General features: G+C 35.9%; 1 protein-coding gene across 1 annotated transcript in view; it reads left to right on the top strand.

Moving 5' to 3' along the window:
* Positions 1 to 23660, top strand: part of LOC122808936 (mothers against decapentaplegic homolog 6-like) — a 268484-nt gene that overhangs the window by 446 nt on the left and 244378 nt on the right. The window lies entirely within an intron of this gene.

Below are 23660 nucleotides of genomic sequence, written 5' to 3'. Positions count from 1 at the left end.
TCCAGTGATTGTTGTTTGTGTAAGAGTATGTTTACTTGTTGCTATTGACTGGGACAGAAGGTAAAATTGTTGTATATGGGCTACTTTACAAAAATAGAAAAAGTTTGTAGTGACTTTCTTTTTCATGCAGCTTTTAGTTCTGACTTGCAGATGATAAGTTATTCTTTCTTTCTTTATAAAAAGAAGCACTTTTTTATAATTTGGAGTTTCTTTTCTTGACACCTTGACTGCTATTTTATGGAAGTTAATTTTCTGAAAAGAACAATGCTTTAGTAAAGTCTATTAAACAGTGTGGAACTAGGAATGGGGAGTTGCATTGTGCTTCTACTCCTCAACATGTTTGTGTTTTGTGTTTTGACCTGGGACATAAGAGAAGGCAAACACATTCTGAGCAAGCATGGCTGTAGGCAGGGTGAACAATAGTTCACAAGGTTAACCGTGAAAGCACTTTGACGCTTTGGACAAAATCCTTCCTGGGCTTTATCTTTGTATATATAGCATAAAGAGAAGAGGTTACTACTGGTTTACTAAGAAGTACTAGAAGTCAGAATACAAATCTAAACAGAGATTGGGATGTGAAACCTACAGCTAGTCATTTTATCCACCTTGTTATGATTTAAAAGTTCTGCATGAGATTGACGTTTGAAAGCATTTGTTCTAAGTTTTACTACTACTATCCTTAAGTGCTGGCAAAAAATGCTGCATCATATTATAGTTTAAAAGCATCAGTCATAGGTTTGAATACCACCATTTCCATTTGCTGCCAAACTGCTTGCTTCTTAAACAAAACAACTGACTGCCTTATAGCTCAGAAATTATTTTTCAGGATAGATTATTAACACAATTGTTACTCTGACATTTTGATACTAGATCAACACCTAAAGAGGCAAAGACATAATGGAGGATGCATTTTTTGTGGGTTCCCCACCAGAGATGAGAACAGAAAGGTCTAGTGACAGTTAAAAGATACTTGTCATCTAGATATGTCAGAGATTCAAAAGCAAGGGATGCCTTTTAACATTGTGCTTGTATTGCAGTTTGCCTGTATTGACAAAACAGTACTGTGCCTGGGTTCAGAGATGAAATAACAGTGAGTACCAGCCTGAGTTGCTGGAGAAAACAGCCCTTCTCACCCCCAAGTCCATTACTGATATGGATGCAGCATGCACAAAGGTCAATGACTCACCCCTAGCATACCATAATAAATGATTAGTGAGGAGCTAAGCTGAGGAAGTAGGAAGACTTGAGCAAGTACATGGCAACTGGGATATGAAGAATGACCAATAAGAAAAAATGGTTTATAAAGTCCAGTATTTACTCTGAGGATCCTGAATGATATTTAATACTGGATGAAAGTTATTCCTAAAATTTCTCCAGCAGGCAGGTGATGATGGACTGAGTGAGTGGAGGACAGGCACCTTTTTAAGGTGCCCAGAGTAGGGCATTTCCTGCTGAAATGTGAGCTTACTTAAAAAAAACCTCATCCAAAATAATTTTTGTTTTATTATTTTGTTACTGAAGTGATGCTTCATGGAGATAAGTTTATCGGTCTCTGTTGTATGTGTTTTATTAAAGGGTTTAAGAATACAATACTTGGATTTTATGCAGTACTAAAAGGACTTTTTAAAATATTTTTCTCCAAAGATACTATGTTTTTTGCATTTTTTCAATATTTTTTTCACAGAACACAATTGCCCATATCAGCAATGTCATGCAGAAACAAAGACATATGGCAGGTAATCATCCGGCAGTGAGCAATTGAACACAATTAACATATTGAAGATGTGATTCTGTGAGATTTGAATTGTTTTTCTGACCACCAGGTCATGCTTCCCGTCTACTGTAGCTTTCACAGCTACAATGCCTTTTAGAATCAGAACCTTATTTTTTACCTTACTTTGGCAAAATAACTAATATTTAGATCAAATGAGAATAAAAGTTTGGTGTTGCTGCCTAACAGCATGAATTCTATTCCCATGTATGTTGGATCCTTCAACGGCATATGTATGTTACTTAGAAACACTGTACTGGGTTTTATGAAGCGGTACTGCAGAAATAACTTGTCCAGGGCATTTGTGAAGAAATGTGGACATAAAAATGTATTATTGTCCTACAGTACGGCAAACAGTATTCAAAACAAATCAACGTGTACTAAGGGTTGTTTGCATACTGTTGCAACACCCCCCATAGTGAATTCACACTGTATAGGACAGCAAGAAGTGTTCACTTTCTTTTACAAATGGCTGTGGACCTTTGAAAGGCCTGTCTATATGTTCTTTAATTTTCAGTCATTCAGGGGTAATGCAGCAGTTGCCATACCATGTGCAGTGCAGCGTGTGTGTATTTTAATATTGTAGTGATTTTGTCTTAGTGGTTACTTTAGCAAAGTGTGCAGTCCCAATAACTGATGTAAGCAGCAGTAAGATGCCCAAGTAAGTTGGACCATAGTAGTGTTTATTGTCTTAAAAAGAGATGTCTACAGCTGAGGGCAAACTGAAGATGATTGTATCAAATAGTGATTTTCTGTTTGCAAGCTTTATCATTTGATCATACACAGTTCATTTAATGTTGCCCACATTCACTTGCAAACTCTTTTAAATGTTATTAATCAATATAGCTCAGAGTAAAATTTCCTGATGCTCTAATTTGCAGTTTCTCAGCAGGTCAGAACTACTTTTTTTAACTTTCTTTAGGGAGGGAACTAGTTAGAGATGTCTTAATCTACAGGTCTGCTTGGGATGCCACAGTAATTTAAAAAAACTGCATCAGCGAGTAACAAAGAGCCTAAGACATCGATCAGACCAGGGTTTGAGCCAGTTCTCCCAACCTTCATGCAGCCTTGAGCAAGTCATGTAACCTCCTGCATTTTGTACCATTATTTAAACAGTGCCTTTTGCCCTCATAAGAATGAGACCATAAACAATTCTGAGTACAGTGTTAACACACTAGTTTTTTGCATGGGTAATTTACATAATAGCTTCATTTACAGTATGGCATGATTTTGACAGCAACAGAGGCTATGCCATAAATCCAGCAAAGGTGTTCAGTTTCTTGACCATGAGGAAAGGAAAGGAATAATTATGCCTCAGGGCTACTGCAAATGATGTAAAACAACTGATAAATGCTGTGGTTAGATATATAAGTGACATTGTCTGACTACATTATATTTTATACAGTAGAGCTTTCAGCCTAGAAGTTTTCATGCTGATTAATTTCTATTTGTTGGAGCCACTGTTCCTTGGAATACAGAGAAAGATATGGTAATCATAGAAAAGGAATGCTCTTTCAATGGTTTCTGGGCACTGTAAAGGGATGGAAAATGAATGCTCTTTCAATGATTTCTAGGCACTGTAAAGGGATGACTGCATGGCACATATGCCCCACCTATTAAAGATTTAATGAATATTAGTTGCCATTTACAATACCAAATCCCTCAAAAGAAATAATTGTCTTGAAAGAGCTAAATGTTACCCACTTTGTACAATGTTGCTGCAGGGAATTTGTTTTTTTCAATTACTTGGACATTCCTATGGTAATTTAAGTATGCCCCCATATCTTTCAACTGTCCAGATGTTTTCCTCATATTTTGGTCTGTTCCTCATAACATTTGTGTTTTTTTGGCAAAACATTGAACACCGAAATCACTAAATACAAAACATTTGAGTTTCAGACTTCCTACACTTCAGAAAAATCTATGCTAAAGCAAAACCTGTTATTTTAACAACTTTCGATGTTTATAAGAGTGAGTTTTAAAATTTGTCCCTATATTTGGGCCTTTGTACCCCCATTATTTTTGGCTTTGTCCAGATTTCTTGTACTAAGAAGTTGAGAGGTATGCCCCCCTCAATAATGCAAACAAAGTAATCCGCTGAAGAGCACAAATGTAATCGCCTGGCGGTCATGATTCAGCTGTGACAGAATAATTATGATTCCTTGAAAGGATAAAATAGTTGTCTGCTGTGGTTAGCCTTTGCTAAATGCATTGGAAAACACTTCAGACAATCTTTCATCAAAATCTGACTATATCTGTATGATGGTTTGCCTTACATGATTTGAGTAGTTGTTTGTCTGAATGTTATGTTCATTGTTTGTTAACCTTTGCTTCATTGTCCTGCTTGTCTTGAGTCTATCAGTACTACAGTCAGTAATTTTGGAAACATTTAAGGCTCATTTGTAAAACTTCTGCATAGAAGATGCTAAGAAAATTAAAACAAAGCTACTCGGTAAAGATGGACAGGGCATTGCTGTTCAGAAAATTGAATATTGCATCTTTTCAGCACAGTTATCCAAAAAAGATTGTCATTTGAGTGATGGATTAGGAAAATTGACAAGGTCGTTTCTATAGGCCAACAAAGGCAAGCTGTCACAGAGTATAGAACAGCAAAATACTGAGCACCGTACACAAGCACAAACAAGCACTTGGTTCAAAAAGCACAGCAAAACCAGTTAGGAATCATTGGGATGTTCAGCTCCAACATGTAGTCGGTTTATTGTCAGACTAGGGACTTTTAAGAGAAAGAGGTGCTGAGACACTGTGATAGAGGCAGGGCATCTGTTAGACAATTAGGTAACCTGTACTCAAGATCGAGTCTGTGAAGATGGACTGCTACTCAGGCAGGGAAATGTTAGCATCTTGGAGTTTGTACTATTTACTCAGGGTGGGGCTGAACTGCACTGCTGCAAAGTTGCTCTCTAGTCGAGAGCATTAAGGGAAATTCTGAATTACAGATACAGCAGTAGTGTTTGCACGCATAGGATGCAGACAACTGCTAGTGGTGTGTACATGCAAGTGTTTATCCCACAGTAACAATACTGCATTGCTATGTCTTTGGAAAAGATATTTGACATCACCCTGACCTGTAGAAGCTGCCAAGCCCTTCTGTATATCTTTTCCCCTCACAAGAAGACAGTGATGGAGGGGAAAATAGTTAATGGCGGCAGTATGTTAGGTCTTGGGCGGCCTGAAGTACTGGATAACCAGGGCAAGGAAGTCATGGAAGAAAAATAGAGGTCACAAAATGGATCGAAACAGAGAGATAAAGGAAAAGAAAAAGGGAGTGTGCAAGGCATGGAAATTTTGAGAAGGTGGGCAAATGAGTAATGAAATTACCTATTAAGTCAGCTCTGGTGTTGTGTGCCATAACCTAGATGAGGGATAATTCCAAGTTTTTGTTTTTTCAGTTTAGCATTGCCTTGCTTAGATGTAGTGTGGCTTAAGCTAGACAGGAATTGATAGTGAGAGACCATTGGTAAGGCCCAGCAAAATCTTGTCAGGTTTGGCACCGTGATAAAAATGCAAATTGAACTTCGTGTGTCAGTGTGCTTCTGCATTGTAGAAATGAATATGTATGCTTGTGGGGCTAGGGGCTACTTGAAACAGACTAACACACCTGCATTTCAAACGTTAAATGCAATGTTAATGTCATTCTCATTTAGATAATTTTTCTCTTGTTATTACTCCAAGAACCATTTACAATAATCAAATTCCTTAATCAGCAGCACTTTTTGAAACTTGTTTTTTTTTTTTGTTTTAATTTTGTGAAGTTACTGAATGCGATAAACAGAAATGGCAGAACTGTAAAAGATTTGGAGATCAGTATTTTTCATGTATGAAAGCTATCTGAAGCCAGGCAATTCAGACTCCCATCATTTTAAACATAAAATCTTTAACCAATAATTTTCTACCCATAAATTAAATAAAGGCAACTTGAAGTAATATTGCAGTAATATAACTAGTGTTACTGTACCTATTCATTACTGTTTGTGTAGCACTATTGTCTGACCACTAAACACATCTGACTTCAACAGAAGACATAAATGAGTACGTGTATCTATGTGTTTGTGTGTGTGTGTGTGTGTGTGTGTGTGTGTGTGTGTGTGTGTGTGTGTGTGTGTGTGTGAGTGTGTGTGTGTGCATTTTGCTAAATGAAATAAAGTAAGATCAAACCTCTCTGCTATAGGAAAGAATCAAACATGAAAAAAAAAACTTTGATGGTGTTCTGTTACAGGAAATGACTCCGGTTCTAGAAGGTTCTGCATTAATCCTCATCTAGATGGTTCTGCATTTATCTAGTCTTGTTAATTCCATCCTCATTGTAAATGCGGCATCTTGAAGTTCAGCTGCAAAGGTTAAATGCATGGAAATGTTTGAGGGCTTTTAATATTTTTTGCTTCTTTTTCTTTAGTCTCTGGTTTTGTACCACTAATCTATTATTATGTCAGTCTCACCCTGGGTTTGTTTTTCTCTCATTATTTGAAGGATGGGTTAAGTTCTAGGCTTGCGGCAAAGTCACTGGCAGTTGTTGTGCTGCTGACTGGTGTAGCTTTTGCATTTTCTTCCTGAATGCAGATTGAAGTCTGTGCAGAAAGAAATACATGAAGTCAGAACATGTAATCAAAACCTTCATTCCCTAAGTCAGCTATCGGAGGAGACATAATGGTCCTGTTTCCCTTCCACTAAATGATGGCCCCGTTTCTCCTCCACTAAATGGTAGCTAAAAAGGCCCAGCAAAACATGGAGATTGCATTAGCCTCTCAGTGAATTTACCTGCTCCACTGCCCATTGTGGTACTGGTCCAATAAAACAAACTGCTTTTTAAATATTTCTTAATATGAACATCCAATCGTATTAAAAGAAGATCAGTAGGCCTCCCTGTTCTGTCCATTTTCTACAATTATGCTCATGCAGCTGCACCCTGTTTCACTTGCACAGGATCTGCAGCTAGATTTCAGTGTAGTATTCATGAAAGAAATGCTTAAAGGGGGATGCCCTGGTGTAACTAGGAATGTACCCAGGAAATATTTATAAAGAAGTTGACCCATAGAAAGACAAATGCCATTTGCTGAACAATTTGAACTTAAATTTCAATATAATGATATTCTGGGCAAATCCAGAAATAAAAACCTGCTTATTTAGTGCAGAGTTGTTCAAAGCATTTTGTTGTGAGTCTGAGTTGTGCCCTTGGAAGAAACATATAATTTAAATGAAACATTTGCCTCATGCTAGCTTAAAGCTTTCAGTTGTACCAGGTTCTATATTCCCTTCCAGCAGTTTGCTTAGTTTTCCCACTGTGTCTGAAATAATACTTTACCAGCTAAGACACAGAACTGTTTATTTGCAGCTTGTTACTTCCCCAAACTAAGTATATCCCCTTATATAACACCATTTAGATTCCTGGTTTTACTGCAGGCAAAGAATGAAGGAGTTCAGACAGCATTGCAGATAAAATGACAGGTGTTTAGCAGCAATGTGTTGTGTAATATAGGTAAGTGGGCAGCGCAAAATATTTTTTCAATGGTCCCTAGTTGTAATACTTATTATTTTGTACATTGGTATCACATGTCAGGTTATGACCCCAAGCATTCTGTTGTGGTTCATCATGTGCAGATGAATAATTTGGACTGAAGTTAATCACCTGCTAAACTATGTGGTTGTTTATGAATTTGCTGAGTCCACCAGTGATAGATAGTTTCTGGAGATGTCAGCTGTTGATCAGAACATTGTGGATGCTTTGTGGTATTGTTCTGTTTTCAGCTGTGTAAGCATCTTGGTTTATACATGAAATAGCATGCTGGCTTGTTTCAAATGTAACCTCCACTACTGAAAATTCTTCATTTGCATGACTGTTTTATTTGACATGAGCGAAAGTATACATCAAGCTGCTGATAAAACTCATTAATTTTCCATCACCATGGTGACAGCAATCCATAACATGAACATGATTTCATGCAGCCATGGGAGGTATTTGTGCCTTACAGGCTTCCTGGCAATGATGGTGTGTTTAAGCTCTAATCTCACTCCTGGGCAGGGGACATGAGACCCACATTATCATGGGAAATATGTGGTGACCAAATACCTGCTCTTGGGCTCTCCTTGCATTGCAATCCCTTCTTCAAAGAATTGTGACATTAGACAGGTCAATCTGCTCCCTCTTCTCTTTCAAGACAGTCACACCTGTCCTCCCCACTCCAGCTCCAACAGGTGCCCAAGCTCCAGTCGTACTTAGATCACTTAGGCTGGAGACAGGGCTTTATCGCTATGTCTGCAAGTGGCACTGACTGTGCTTGGTACATTTACATTGTGCATCTATTTTATGTTTAAGTATACCAAAACAAGGCAAACTTAGCATATTTGATATTAGTGGCATGGGAAAATTTTATTTTAAATGGAAATGAAAGCAATATGAAATCTGTACTACTTGACATACAACCAGTTCCTATAGTTCTATGACACCTTTGGAAGAAGCATCTGTGAATGGCAATTTGTAGTGCTTTACCTAACTTTAACACTGATTTTGACAATAATCTTTTATTTATATTCATCATCACTTGTTCCATACATTGCATTCTTATCCTCATTTTCTCTTTAAATTGACAATATTCTGTCATTCTCTGCATTTCTGCTGTGCAGTCCGAATTATGTTTTTTTCTCTTTGATTTCTTTTATGGAATCTAAGTTGTCTGGCTATTGCATAATGGTTGTTGTTTCAAATGACTCGGCTAAATAAGCATTGTTTGAAGAAAGCACTTGGTTTGCATGTTTTCTAGCACCATCAAACTGTCCAACAAGCCATAAGTTCATCCTTCAGTCTATCATATTAAGTAAAAGTGAGATTTTTGTTGTCCTTTCAGCCCTATTAGTTTCACAGTACAGTTCTAGACTTTCTACGTATGCTGACCAATTCTCTGCGTTAGCATTAAAGTGACCACAGACAAAGTACAATTCACCATTTTGTGTCTTAAGTTAGGTGCCACACCCAAATACTGCCCTCACAGTTTTTCAGAATGTACAAGTTTTATTTTGCATAAAAAATAACTTGTTTGCATTCATAGAATATTATGTGCACTTTCTAATTGTGTGAATGAAATTTTATTGTATCAGTTTGCAGCCAAGTTGGCCATTTGCTGACATGCCCCCAGCACTGATGAGCACATGGCTTTTAAAAAGCTTAGGTGTGGTAGGCTACCTTGAATTGAATGGAGCCAGAAAACAAACATGCTTGGAATGTTTATATACAGGATTCAAGGTGATCTCTTTTTGGACATCTTCCTCCCTTACTTTTCCAAAGTTTTAATTTGAACTAGTCCCGATTTGGTCATGATTACTAGTGCAACTCATTAAAATGTCTTTGTGTGCTCTGACAATGCCACATATCACTCTACAGCTGTTTCACAGGAAAGCACAGTTAATGTTGACATGGACAGTAAGACATATTTATCTGAACCTTCCAGAAAGTGTGTGGTAGTGAGTGACATTGTGACCATGTGCTATTTCCATTTTGACAGTACCGCTTCACTGATAGGGAGCAGTGGAATATATTATGTCTGTTTTGCATCTCACGGCATAGAAATTATATCCTTTCTGCATCTCATTGGAGGGGAATAAATGATGTCTGTCCTGCCTCTCCTCATTGGTGGTCTTTGCTAGCATGTAGTTTTACAGAATTCATGTTATAGCTAACCTTTTACTGCTTTTGTCACCATACTTCAACACTTAATACTGTGCAGACATTGTATTTTAAAATATCCATTGACTATTTTACAGCTGTCAAACCCTTGGAGTAAGGTAAATTTATGCAAGTGAAAAGTGCATAGAGTACAGACCCACATTTGTCATTTGATTTTGATAGTGAACAAAATCAAAATATATTACACTATGACAAACTTTTTTTCAGAACTTCACAAAATATATCAAAAATCATGCAGGATGTATTTTTTTCATGTTTATTTACAAATATGTTATTCATATCACATATTTCAAAATGTTATTTGAGCCGGGGAATCTGTGAAGAACACAGATAAATTATTGAGAATGTAATCTACCAATCCCATTTAGTACAGATTTATTTTCCTCCCTGGTGATGTACTGAATCTTTTTCTGTTAATTTAAAAAGCAAAAGCAGCCCAGTTAGTCAAACTCACATGCTCTAGTAATAAGTAACTAAACCATTAAACAGATAACATGTAGAAATTTTTGTTAAAACCAGTAAAATATATCAGTTTATAAACAAAACACAAACAGCTGCAACTATGATGGACAGAGCAATACAGCAAACTCTTGGTTAACCGGAACTCAAGCAACCAGAAAAAATTTGAAGAAATACAGTAAAATTTTCATGTGTTGCACTTTCTGTTTCTCCCATGCAGAAACATACCTTATGTTTTTAGAGTTTTAGAGTTTTAAAAAGGAAGATAGGAATAAATTCCCTCTCTCCCCAACCTAAGAACAAGTCAAACCAAACAAATGGTATAGGCTACAGTATTAGTCAGGCCTATCTTTAATAGTAACTCTCAAGCAACCAAAAATTACAGTTGTCCGGTATCTACCAATCCCCATGGGTGCCGGTTAACTTGAGAGTTTACTGTACTGTACTAACAATTTCAGACTCCCAATATGAAAAATAAAATGTAGACTTTTAACACTAATTTTGAATATTGAAAATAGCTACCTGTTTTGAAATGAAACTGAACTGTTATGGGTAGTCTAATGTCCTTAACACTTCAACTAGTTCAGAATATTTGTAGCCTTCAAAAGCTACATTGTTAGAGCTATTCAGACTTCACAGTATGAACCTGGACCTATATAACGTGCCCTCTCAGATGCCTTACAGGTCAAAATATCCAAAAATGTTTTAATTCACTTAGTTTTATAGAAGTGAAAAGTGTCTGCAACTGTAATTCTAACTTTAATTGATACAACTGAAAAAAACATCTGTGTTCGCAAGTCTAACTTGAGTTTATTTATTGACATATGTAGGCATTTGTTATTTATTGTCAGATTTATCTATCATTCTATCTTAAAGGCCCCAGTGGTTGTTAAGATTATCTGTCTATCTATCTATCTATCTATCTATCTATCTATCTATCTATCTATCTATCTATCTATCTATCTATCCATCCATCTAGCTATCTACCTATTTATCTATCTATTTATCTGTCTATCTATCAGTCAATCTGTTTTTCTTGCTATCTGCCTATCCTTCTGTCTATTTAGTTTTTGTTTTGTTTTACTGGTTGGGTTACTCAGATGTTGTTATTCCTACAAACTGAGCACAGATGTACTTGCTCTGTGAAAGTGACAGTGTGTGCTATGTGGGGGGCTAGTGTGGTAGTCATTTCATTATTAGCTCAGGACAAACTCTGGCTCCCCCAGTAAATTTGAACTAGATTAAGTGGATAATCAGAAAATGAGTGAATAAATGATCAATGTTCATGGAATTAAATTGCAGATACCACTCAAAAAACATCCTGTGCAATACATTTGTTTGTACAATTTCACTTCTTTACTTTTCAAAGAACTTTACTGAGTTCAGTACATCTAGTGGCAAAGAAATAATATACTAAACTCAATTACGCAATAAAGGGCCACCAGTATTCAAAAACATGAATGCTGATTGGACAGCCCATTCAGTGTGTCCACTGTGAATCAAGAATATACCAATAGGAAGAATTCCATCTGCTACAGTATTGTTGAGTGGATGGATTTCTTATTCGGATATGCTGTGTAATGCCATTCGTAACATATTGTGTGAGGGGTATGGCAAAATATGAGAACAATCTGGGACATTCTGCAAAAGCTCTGTACATTTGTGAGGAATGGTTACTGGCAGTACTGTTAATCATATTGCTGGTAACAATGCTTCTCAGCCCCTGCGTTTTGATGAATGTCCCTGATTTTCCTTGTATTTGTCACCTATTCTTCATAATATTTTTGATTTTCTAGTGAATCAGTAAGGGTTTCTGTCGGACAATAATGCCACTCATTAGAGTTTCATAGTTTGTATTCTTCAGACATTCATGCCAAAACCTGTTCTATTATTTTTTAAATGATTCACAGTGACATTTCAAATTTATCCTTGATTTTGCCCTGTGTCTCTCCCCAAGTATTTTTCGCTTTTTCCACAACTCTTAATCAAAGGACCCCGGATGCAATCTGGCAATATAAATTAAAAGAGAGAGAAAGAGAGGGATAGAGAGAGAGAATGAAAAAAGAGACAAACCTCTCTTATCAATCTGCTCTCTTGCACAGTACTACAGTGCAAGCATGCAGATGTAGCTGCCATACTTGGACGTGGTCCATCAGTATGGAATAGATGCAGATGTAGGTGCCATAGTTAGACACAGTCCATCAGTATGGAGTAGATGCAGATGTAGGTGCTATACTTAGACATGGTCCATCAGTATGGAGTAGATGCAAATGTAGGTGCCATACTTAGACATGATCCATCAGTATGGAGTAGATGCAGATGTAGGTTTAGGGTCCCATTCACGTTGTCGAATTTTTACAAGTTAGAACGTCATATGTTCAAAACCATATGTTCAAACTTGTAAAACTTCGAACGCTTCAATGGAGATCTCTGTAAGCTTTCCCTTCCTGCAATGTAGTGTGATCTCGAAGTTGGTATATTTAAGTAGCGGGGGTCTTGCCTCCCTGCTTACAACCTTCAGGTAAGCTTTTTGTGTTTTTTTTTTATATTATGTTTTCAAACTTTTAAAGTTCGAACATATGGTGTCGACCATATAGTGTTTGAACTTTTAAAAGTTCGACGGCATAATATAGATGCCATATTTAGACACGGTCCATCAGTATGGAGTAGATGCAGATGTAGGTGCCAAACTTAGATGCAGTCCATCAGTATGGAGTAGATGCAGATGTAGGTACCGTACTTATATGGTTTCGTCCATCAGTATGCAGTAGATAATGTGGAAGAACACTGAAATGCTGTCATGCAATAAAGTTATTCTGAAAAATAAGGAATGAATTTCTTAAATAAAGTTATTATGTAATAGCAATAATACACTACTGTGCATGGGTAACACAGTATTTTTCCATGGTTGGGTTTGTTTAATCACTTAGGGTTAGCCTTCATTGTCAAACCACAGAAACTGTGGGTAAATCCTGTGAGACCCCCAATGAGGCATGGATTATTGCCAAGTAATTAAACAACAAGGCATGCCCATTAAGTGGCCTACCTTCCATAAATCTAGTGTTCCCTGATATGCCAAGGAAATCTGCTTCTTTTTTTTTACTTCTGATCAACTCTCATTAAGACCTGCTGCTGAAATTACTTGCTCTTGTTTTCTAAGACCGAGTTTGCCTTGTACTGAATTCACTTTTAACATCTTATTGTATTACTCTATGCAGTATTCGTTGAAAATAGTTCAGTTTATTGACTGTTGCCACTTCCTTTATACCATACCTCTGGAAGTACATTTATTACTATTATCGTAACTGAAATGCTTTGCGTAAGATTTAGTAGGCATAGAACTACTGTTGTTTGTTAATAAGCTGTTACAAAATAGGCCCTATGCTAGATGTATAGATGATCGTTATGCCTATCTGGCTGATATGAACATTTGTGCAACATTTTTAATACCAAAGTAATCTGAAATAATGACATTGCATTCAAGATTGCAAGTATTTTCTGTTACAAATACAATAATTTAATCTTAACATCTGACTGTTTTTAAATATTTTCATTTTTATAAGAATTCAAGAATGATTCAACTTTGTTGGTTTTTAGTATTTCAATACTTTGATAATATTTTATGTTTGTCTATGGAGTCTGGGTCTTGTTTATACCTGTCACCCTCTTAGAGCAAGAAATCTGGACAAAACCAAAAATAATGGGGGGACAAAGGCCCAAAAATATGGTCTTTTTTAAAATATTGCTCTTACAGACTTAGAAAGTTGATAGAATAACAGGTTTTGCATTAGCATGAATTTTCTGAATGGTATGAAGTCTGAAATTCAAATACCTATCAACATTTTCTGACTTCAGCCCTCAGTGATTTGCTAATATTATTAATATGCCAGAAAACCAAAATTATATGAGGATCAGACTTAAAATGTGAGGCAAAAGATCTGGATATTCTGTAAAAATTTGGACAGTTGAGAGAGATGTTCTTTTTAAATATTCATACTCTTTTGTCTGTGTTAAATGTGTGGTGTTTTGGGAATAGATTAGACAGTTTAGCTGAAAAATGCCCATTGAGACTAAAATATGCATACTTTTATGTACTTTAGAAATGTCTCTTGAATACTTCGGTTGTGTGTTTACTTATGTAACTGTGTTTCGCAGTTTTGTTTTTAACAAATTACATTTTCTTATCTTTAACATTAAAATTGTTCAAAACAACAAACGTAAGCATGAGACTTAAGAATCTAAAAAATGAGAAACAGAGTACAATCAAACAAGATCGATAGATATAACAGCTTCCCGGTTTTATGTCTGTTTACAAGATGCCATGGACTGGCTTATATACTTCCTATATTATGACTGAGAGGTGCCAGCTCAATGGAAAAATAAACCTCACCCACAGGAACAAGTACTGTCAACAAACAACAACAACAACAAAAATCTTCCAACCTGACATCCAGTGAAAAATTGCCTCACAGAAGGACTGCCTGATGACTACAAGGGCTTTATTTATTTATTTAGTTAGTCAGTTAGTTAGTTAGTGAGTTATTTATTCATTCATTCATTTTTTTAACTGATGAAGTAAACTGGTTACCATGGACTATTTTGAGCCATGACCAATTTACAAGACCTAGGGTAAATGCAACACATATAGATACTTTAGAACAGTTATCAACTGGTATATTTTGGGAGGAGATCATTGTATTCAAAAACATTCATCCAGACATAGGCAGATCATGCAAACCCTTACAATAAATGACCAGAGGTCTGGACTGAACCCAGAACCCTAGGGCTTTGAGGGAGAAATCTTAACCAGTAGACCATTTTGCTGCATTCTGCTTTATTTTTATGTTGTTTTTTATAATATGCATTTATGCTGCATACATTTTCACTTTGAGGTGAGCTGGTGTTTTGTGGAAGGAGCTGCTATTTATGTAGAAAATATAAAGTTGATATGTAAGCAGATAATGCAGAAATGCTTTGCACATTTTTTGCCATTGGCTGAAACAAGTGGTAGTCCACTTTGTATATTATCAGTGAAGTGCTTCACACTGTATATAATGGTTACAAGAGTAATCACTGAAGCCTGATGTTTAATGAAGTGGCATTCTTAATGGTGATAGTTGTGGATTTTTTTTTTCATTTTTTCATTGATATAGAGGATTCAAGATTTTTGGCTTTAGTGTGCAGTCACATAAGCATGGTGACTCTTATTACCCATCAAAGATGAGTCACCTGAACATTGAACCTTTGGCATAATGATTTAACCAGCATAAACTTTCTTGACCCATACAATGCCATGATTCACACATGTGTGGGTGTGGTTAAAATTAAAAATATCAAAAGCACACTTGTTGATTTTTTTTTTTTGGTGGTGAAAAACACTGAATGCTCAAAATGTCAAAAGCTTATCTAAATGTTCAAAATGGAGAAACTTAATTTTTTATAGTGTTTGTTGTTAGGATTACGAAATTGGATGTTTGACTGAAAAGGTTATAGAAGGTGATGTATGTGTGTGAGAGTTCAAGGATTTTAGGGTTAGAGTAAAAGTTAGGTGAGGGGGATAGTTTTACATTTTGCATATTTGGTGGTGTATGTGAGTTCTTTGCCCTTTTTGTCTTATGTATTGATACTGTAAGGGAAAGGTTTTAGAAATGTAATGTGTTGGGTTGGGGCAGGGTTAGAGTTAACACATATGAGTAAGGTGGCAGGGTTACCCAGCATCACCTTACTCATGTGTGCTAACCCTAAACCTGGCCCTAACCATAACCCTACACATTACATTACTAAAAATACTTTCCCAAATAGTAACTACCACTACCAACATGGCACTGATCTAGGTTTTATCATTGGGTTGTATGAGACTGTGCATTGTTAGCTGGATTGAGTTTTTTAATGTTTTCAGTGTTCAGTGTTTTGTGGTTTCGGCAAAAGGAAGTACTGCTTTTTATTTCGACAAAATGAGCATTCAGTCCAGTGAACCATCATCATGTGTGCATATATGTGTATATATATATATATATATATATATATATATATATATATATATATATATATATACTTGGGCAAAAGGGCTTAATGGTATTAACTTGAAAAGGTGTATGTTTGTGTGTATATGCACGTGCATGTGTCTATACATATTAATGTAACTCACAGACACACACACACACACACACACACACACACACACACACACACACACACACACACGTGCGTACTTTTTAAGAAGCTTTCATTTGTCTCTTTGCCTAACTTTCCATATATATGATAGTCATACAGTCATTAAATGGTAATAGGTATTGCCAAGAGAGTCTTCTCAACAGTCAGTAAATAAACAGCTTTAGTAAAAACTGAAAACATTTGATGTTTCTGATTTGTTTGTGTATATATAATAACAATGTGATTAAGAGGCAAGTGGCATGTGGCTCATTAATTCTATATTTTGTTAAAGGTAGCTATTTTGTCTGTGTCCCATTTAAAAGTTTTGCTTACCATAATTTGAAGCAGACATCTCTATGATGGATAATCTGTTATTTTCTTTTTGTTGTTGTTGAGCATTTCAAGTAGGCAGGCTCTGTGACTAATTGACAAGCCTTATATTATGAAACCTCTGAATGTTAACAGCCAATGATATCATGACATTTCTCACACCTGTTAAAGTGGTAAGAAGGTGGTGATATAAACAGCTGTATAAGTATTAAACATTGTCAAAAAGGCAGAAAAGCACGTTGAATGTATTTGGCAAGATGGTATAACTATAGTTGGTTGGGTTTGTGTACTGCACCACTCTGCAGTGTTGTGTTTTTGTTTTATTTGTGGTAATCTTAATTTGGAAACTGAAGCTATCTGGTGCCAGTAACACATTCAAAAGCCATATAGTACTAGTTGCAGAAGGACTGACATTAATTGCATATTTTGTTTGGGGTGTTTAATGATTACAGTAAGCTTGCAGCTTAAGATCTTAATCTGCGCCCAACAATTTTGATATTATCGACTCGGATCAACACTTTTAATAAAGCCAGCACAAGTTAGATACAACGTACTATTTTTGTTTAGAAAGTTACAGCTATCTTTGGACGTTTGCGACTGTATATATGTCGGTGGAAATTAATCGTGTGCTCTCTATTTGATGATTAGTTGAACTTGGTGACTAGGCATTTACTGTTGGCAGTGTCTTTCTTGATAGCTATTAATGTAAAGAGACAGGTGATTTAGGTAACTGAAACCATTGTATAAATTCTGACTTGGCAATCCATATCTACCACTGTAGTTTCTTCAGTATACATATCATTTGTCTATAATATTGAAACTATTTGTCTATCATCTTGGAACTTTACTCTCTACTCTGCATACAAAACTACTCTAATGATATGAATTGCTGAGGTCTTCTTATCATGGTGTTCCATTTTGTCATGACTGGTACATGGGTAAATAATTTGAAAGGGACAATTCACAGCTAATCCTTACAACATCATTATAACTGTTGAGTGTTTGTAATACAAGTATTTATTGTCATTTAGTGATCCCTAAAAACACCGGAAAAAATACTGTATATTGGGCCATTGTTTCTACTGCAAAGAATTACAAATTGTTCTTTTTTTCCCCAAAAAATGTTTTATTTTCTGTCATGTTTTATACATATTCATTTGACATATGAAAATTGCAATATGATTAAAGCAGTATATAACAAACAATCATTAAATGAATAGAAGAAAAAATACAGTAATCAACAAGAAGGTCAAAAACAACACTGACAAAACTATATACATTATATACAATGAGTGCTGCAATTTGCAATTCTAAATATCACTACTCAAAAGCTATCCGAGCAAAGATTACATATTTTAATTACCCTTTTTGCATTAGTTAAGTTGTATACTACTCAAAATTAGTGGAACCACGCTAAACTTTCTTGGTTAAACTTCAGAACCATGGCTGTTAAATATGTGTCCTCACATAAACTTACACCAACAATATAAACAAATGTTCCTGCTACCAGAAATATTGGAACCTTCTCCTTGAACATATGTTAAGAGAGTAAACCAGACTGTAATGTTTCCTCTAAATAGCTGTAAGTTGTTAGAGAGTTAAATTAAACCTTTAATGGGATTATTGCAGGGATATTTGTGTAAAGTTCTGAATTATTTCCTTGTTCCAACCAAACAATACAACGTAAATTGTGGTGGCCCTATTTATTTGTTCTTTGTGCTGGGAACTCAGGTGAATACTGCACCTCTTGCTGTTATATCACAGGCCTTAACATTGATCTGTACTGTTAATTTCATTGTGATCAAACAATAGACCCATGGATGTTGAGATACCTTAGCTGCTACAGAGATTTCTCATAACTCAGCCCTGACATCAACCCCATTTCCTATTTTGTGCATGACGTTACTGTGTCATTTCAATAGTGACCATCAGAATAGTGACCATCATCTAGAACCAATGTTCTCAAACTGATTTGGCAGTAATAGGGCTTTTAATATTATTAAAAATAAATGAGCTATGACCAAATCAAATCTACCTAATGTGTAAGCCAAGGGTGGTTCTTTACTCACCATTATTTTTCTCTGAATGTGAAAAATAGTAAAAATATATCAATTTAGAACATTTACAAGAGGATTGACAATCTCTGTATATATACAGGAATGATTACCATTATATAAGCAGTGAAAGTAGTCTCAGTTTAGAACTAATGTAAAGTAGCTTAACAAAATATAGTAGGTTCAGTGAAAGAGACTACAGTTTATCTACCAGTAATGCAGCAGACTCGATTTTTACTGTGCTGAAAAAAAAAGCTAGCTCCATTCTGCTCTTCCATTTTTAATTTACCAAATTATATCAGATCCATAAAGAGTATGCTATGCAATCCAGAATCTAATTTCCAATAATTTGAGAAAAGAATATCTACAGCTGAGGGCAGTGTCCAACAAGGTAAATATCAATTAGATTCTTCTAGCAAGACAACGACAGAAAATCTTTTGTCTTTATGAATATCCTAGCAAAAAAACTTGTTGGGGAAAGTTCAAAAACTTTTTGAAAAAATTACTGACCCTGCTACAGCTTTATTTTCTTATATTATTGACAGAGTTTATAGAGTCTTGTGCCTGAAAAGAACATCCTCCATAGAGAATCTATGTTAAGTTGGTCAGTGCAGCTGATAACATTTTGTGTTTTAACAGAGTCTTTGAAATACTTAAGTGTAAAAGTAATTACTGACTTTCCTACAGAAGTCAAATTAGAAAGGTTTGACATGGCATCAGACAGTTAGTATTTGATCCCGTTTTTGGAATTAAGTTCAGAATGTCATGTCCTTCATCTGTGTCTCTGGAATGATACACAATATAAGGAAAATAATAAACTGTAACATTCTGATTAATGTAAATAATTATTCTGATGTAATTCCATTGCTGGCTATATGTGACAGTTTATTTTGAGGCTATAGAATTTATCTGTGATTCAGTGTAAAACTGCATTATGAATAGCTGTGTTGAGCTAATAAGATTTAATCATTATCAGATCTGTTTTTGAGGATGCTCTTGAGATACTGTATCAAGGGCTCCCCACTAGTTTCACTGGTTCAATTTAATTTTCCTTCTAGTCACCATTTTGAACATGTGATCTTCTAGTGGTTGTATGCACCAAACCCTCTCTCTCTTACTTTGACTATCTCCTTCCCTCAAGTATAACACTGAACTGGCATCAATCAAACCATCATTGTCCAGCAAGCATCCAAGACTGAGGTTTACCCTAATAAGGACCATGAGAGAGAGCCATATTAATAATATATGTTATTTGCTGTCATGTCTAACATAGCTATCCTATTCCTCTGTAACAAATAGGGCAGGGTCTTCTGTAGAGAATATACACTCCCATTGGAGCTAACAAGTTCACTGGTAATTTTCTTTATACTGGAAGACATGGCCTCCACTTGAGCTTCCATCCTTCTTGTCTATTCTACACTGTATACTCACTGCAAAAGTCCTCCCCCACTTTACCTTCCTTACTATACTTTATCTTACATGTTCTTTGCTGCAGTACACATCTGTCTGTCTGTTTTCCCAAATAACTTCCAATGCAGACACTGTCTGTAAATAGTGATCTTCCCTTACTGAAACATAACAAAAATAATAAACTGCAGTACTTAGTATCTCTTTAGGCAGGCTTTTTTACTAACTACATCTGCACTTGGTTAACCTCCTGTTTTGAAACTCTCTTTGCTAACCCCAATACAATTACTAAGACTCTTTAAAATTGCACCTTCTGCTATTGGTTGTTACCTTGCTTTTTCTCCTAACAGCTTTTCTAGTGACATTATATTTTTACTCTTTCTACTACATAAGACTTTTTACCTTGCTCACCTCTAAGTCTACAGATAGTTATTTTTCTCTCCTTCTGTACGTCTTTGCCATTTCAGTTGGTACAGGCTGCTCTGTTCACCCTTGCTTTGCTCAGGCTTACTCCACTCCCTTTCCCTACCCTCAAATCCCACAAACTTCCACTACCCCTAGTTTTATACCTAAACAAAACCCTCCTCTTCCTGTGTATAACTCCTCCTCTTCCTATCCAAGCAACCTATCATTCTGCTTCTCCTCATCTGTCATTAACACCCACTACTCAAATCAAACTATCCATATCTCCACCCTTGAGGCTCCATCTGTCTAGTTATACCTCTCTTCAACAGCACTCCTCAGCTTCCATCTCATTGTTTACACACACTATTGCATGCTATTACACTCCTTCTCTTTAGCATTTTTTTCTTCTTTATATATCTTATATCTTTATGGTTGCCCTCTTTCTTCTCCTTTCAGCCTTCTCTCTGCTCCACATTCTTAGCATTCCATATTCTACATACCTATTCAAATTCCTGCCTAATTATTTTTAATTATTTGTATTCTTTTTAGTTACTTCTATAACATAATTATATATACATATACCATTTATTCTCCATCATTATCTTCAAGACTCTTGTTTTTAATATACACCAAATATGCTCCTCATCTTTCTATTCACACACTTACTCCTGCTACTGTCATACCTTACATGCTATATGATACCTATCACACATATTTCACAATTTCCCACCCTTACTTACACTGCCTATTTCACTTGCCAGCCATTCACTATCACTACTGCTTCTAGCTTATTCGGCATACCCTCCTATCTCATTTTCAGTTATAAAATTCTTAACCCTTCTCCCAACCCATCTAGGGTAAAATTTAAATTTAATACTAACATACCAAAACCATCACTAGTGTATGCATACTGTAAAAAGATCATATTATGCAGTGAAGTCCACCCAAACCCAGGTCCTGACTGCCTCTCTTCTCCACCTGCTCCCTCTTCTACTGTAACAACATCTACTAAAGATTTGAAAATCATATCCATGAATATTCAAAGTATAGTAAAAAAGTCTCTGAATTTCATTTTTGGATCACTCATTATTCCCCAGACATTATTATTCTTACAGAAACTTGGCTCAAACCACATGTAAAAAACTCTGAAATCCCCCCCCCCCCCGGCTATACTATCATCCACTCTGATAGATTAAATAAAAAAGTGGTGGTACAGCATGTTTTCTAACCTTATCTCTGTCTCTCCTTCTATTTCTCTACCTAAATTCCTGTTGAGATCCTTGTCTCTCACTGTAAATTAAATGAGCATAAAATATGTATAATTGTCCTATATATTCCCCCAGGAAATAACAACCCTATTCTGGAAGACATCCTACACTGGGTATGTCATTCCATTTCTTATGAAATAATAATTCTTGGTGATGTTAATATTACCTGGCAAATCTTCACATCAGACTATCACTAGTATCAATCTATGTGGTTTCAAACAACTCATAACTTCCTGTACTCATTTCAACAAAGCTAATAACACTGAGACTACTCTGGACTGGATCCTAGTCTCCATTCCAAACTTTTACAACTCTCCAAAAACCCTCCCAAGCTCCCTTAGTGATCTCCATCCCACTTATGTTCAGAGCATAGCAACTCACCATATCAAACAGCACCTTTATAAGGACTGTCGTAACCTCTCAAATTTCGATTCCAAGAACTTTAGCGACATCTTAAATAATATTAATTGGTCCATTACAACTGGATAATGTTCTAAAATGTATTACAGTATTTCTTGACATTCTCAATAACCTCACTCCTATAAGAAAAAAGTGAGTTAAATTCACCCAGTCACACTGGCTATCCCCTTCTAGTAGACAATTAATGTATAGGAGATGCAAAGCTTGGAGAAATTGGCAAAAATACAAATCGCAGGTACACCAACAGACCTACAAACAACTTTGAAACATGACAAAGAAACGAGTTACTGCTGATAAGCAATGCTATTACTTCAACAGGATAACCAGAAACACAACCCCCACAATTTTGGTCCACTATCAAGAAAGTATTACACCCTAGAACTCCTAGTACCAATAACCCTTGTCCAAATATCTTGCCGTTAGAAAGTGCTTCTAAATTTATCTCCCACTTTATAGACTCAATAGCCTTCACCCAAAACTCCCTACCGAATCCTGCCACACCTAACAAACTTCAAAGCATTAACAATGCCATTCTCAACTTAAAATCTGTCTCTACTTCCCATATAAAAAAATTATTACACATTCTTAAGCCCTGATCACCCTCTGTAGGCAATCTGCCATATGAATTTCCAAAGATTGTTGCCCCTCTATTGCCTACCCAGACTCCATCCTGATCAGTCAATCCATTTGTGAGTTACATGTACCATCTTTCTGGAAATAAATTTACATCATTCCTCTTCATTAATGGGGAACTCTACTGAAGTAGCAAACTTCAGAACAACTGCAGTCTTGTCCCCTCTTTCCAAGATCTTAGAAAAATGTATTCATAAATAACTTTTACAGTATTTACTTCAAAAAATCTATTACCCTTTACCCAACACAGCTTTTGTCCAGATCATAATACAACAACTGCCCTTGTTGCCTTTTTGGACCACATCGTTAAAGCCAGAGATAACAACAACTTTTAGTTTCTTCCCTCTTTTTAGATCTCTCTAAAGCTTTCAATGCAGTCTCACATACCAAACTACTCTCTCAAAATGTCTGCTTTATGCTTTTCCAGTACAACAGTCACTTGGTAACAACCTATCTAACCAGCTACAGTCAGTTAACTGGCTGCCTACTTACTCATCTTTTCTCCCAGTTAATACAGGTATCCCTCAAGGCTCTGTACTTGGCTGTCTCATTTTTAACATATTTATAAATGATCTACATACATCTTCCCATGAAGCTACACCTGTACAATCAGCAGATTACTCCACTGTCATTTGCTCATCTAATAGTCCTTCCCAGTTACAATCTATTACTCAGCAGGCTTTCAACTCTATTAAAAACTGTCTCAGTGACAGTCATCTTTTCGTAAATCCAAATAAATTAAAACTGCTCTTATTTCTTCCCAAATCCCAAACACACATAAAAGACACCTACATATCCTCTCTCAAGAATACTGAAATTGAAGTTGTACCTCACACAAAGTTGCTTGGTGTCATAATAGATGATCAACTGAAATTTAATCTTCATATTCAAAAGTGCATGAAAACAATACATCAAAAACTTGGCATGCTCTATAGATCAAAAAGATTCCTTACTAACTCCTCAAGATTTACTCTAGCCAATACATACCTCCTTCCTTCACTACTACTGGCCTCACCCATTTTCACCAACATTCATATCTCCCTAAGATCAAAACTTGAGTTTTG

The sequence above is a fragment of the Protopterus annectens genome, chromosome 8.part0 (assembly GCF_019279795.1).
Source record: "Protopterus annectens isolate FY-2018-M chromosome 8.part0, PAN1.0, whole genome shotgun sequence".
NCBI classification, from domain to species: domain Eukaryota; kingdom Metazoa; phylum Chordata; order Ceratodontiformes; family Protopteridae; genus Protopterus; species Protopterus annectens.
Note: the sequence above shows the minus strand (reverse complement) of the source record. Positions and strands in the feature narration are given on the sequence as shown.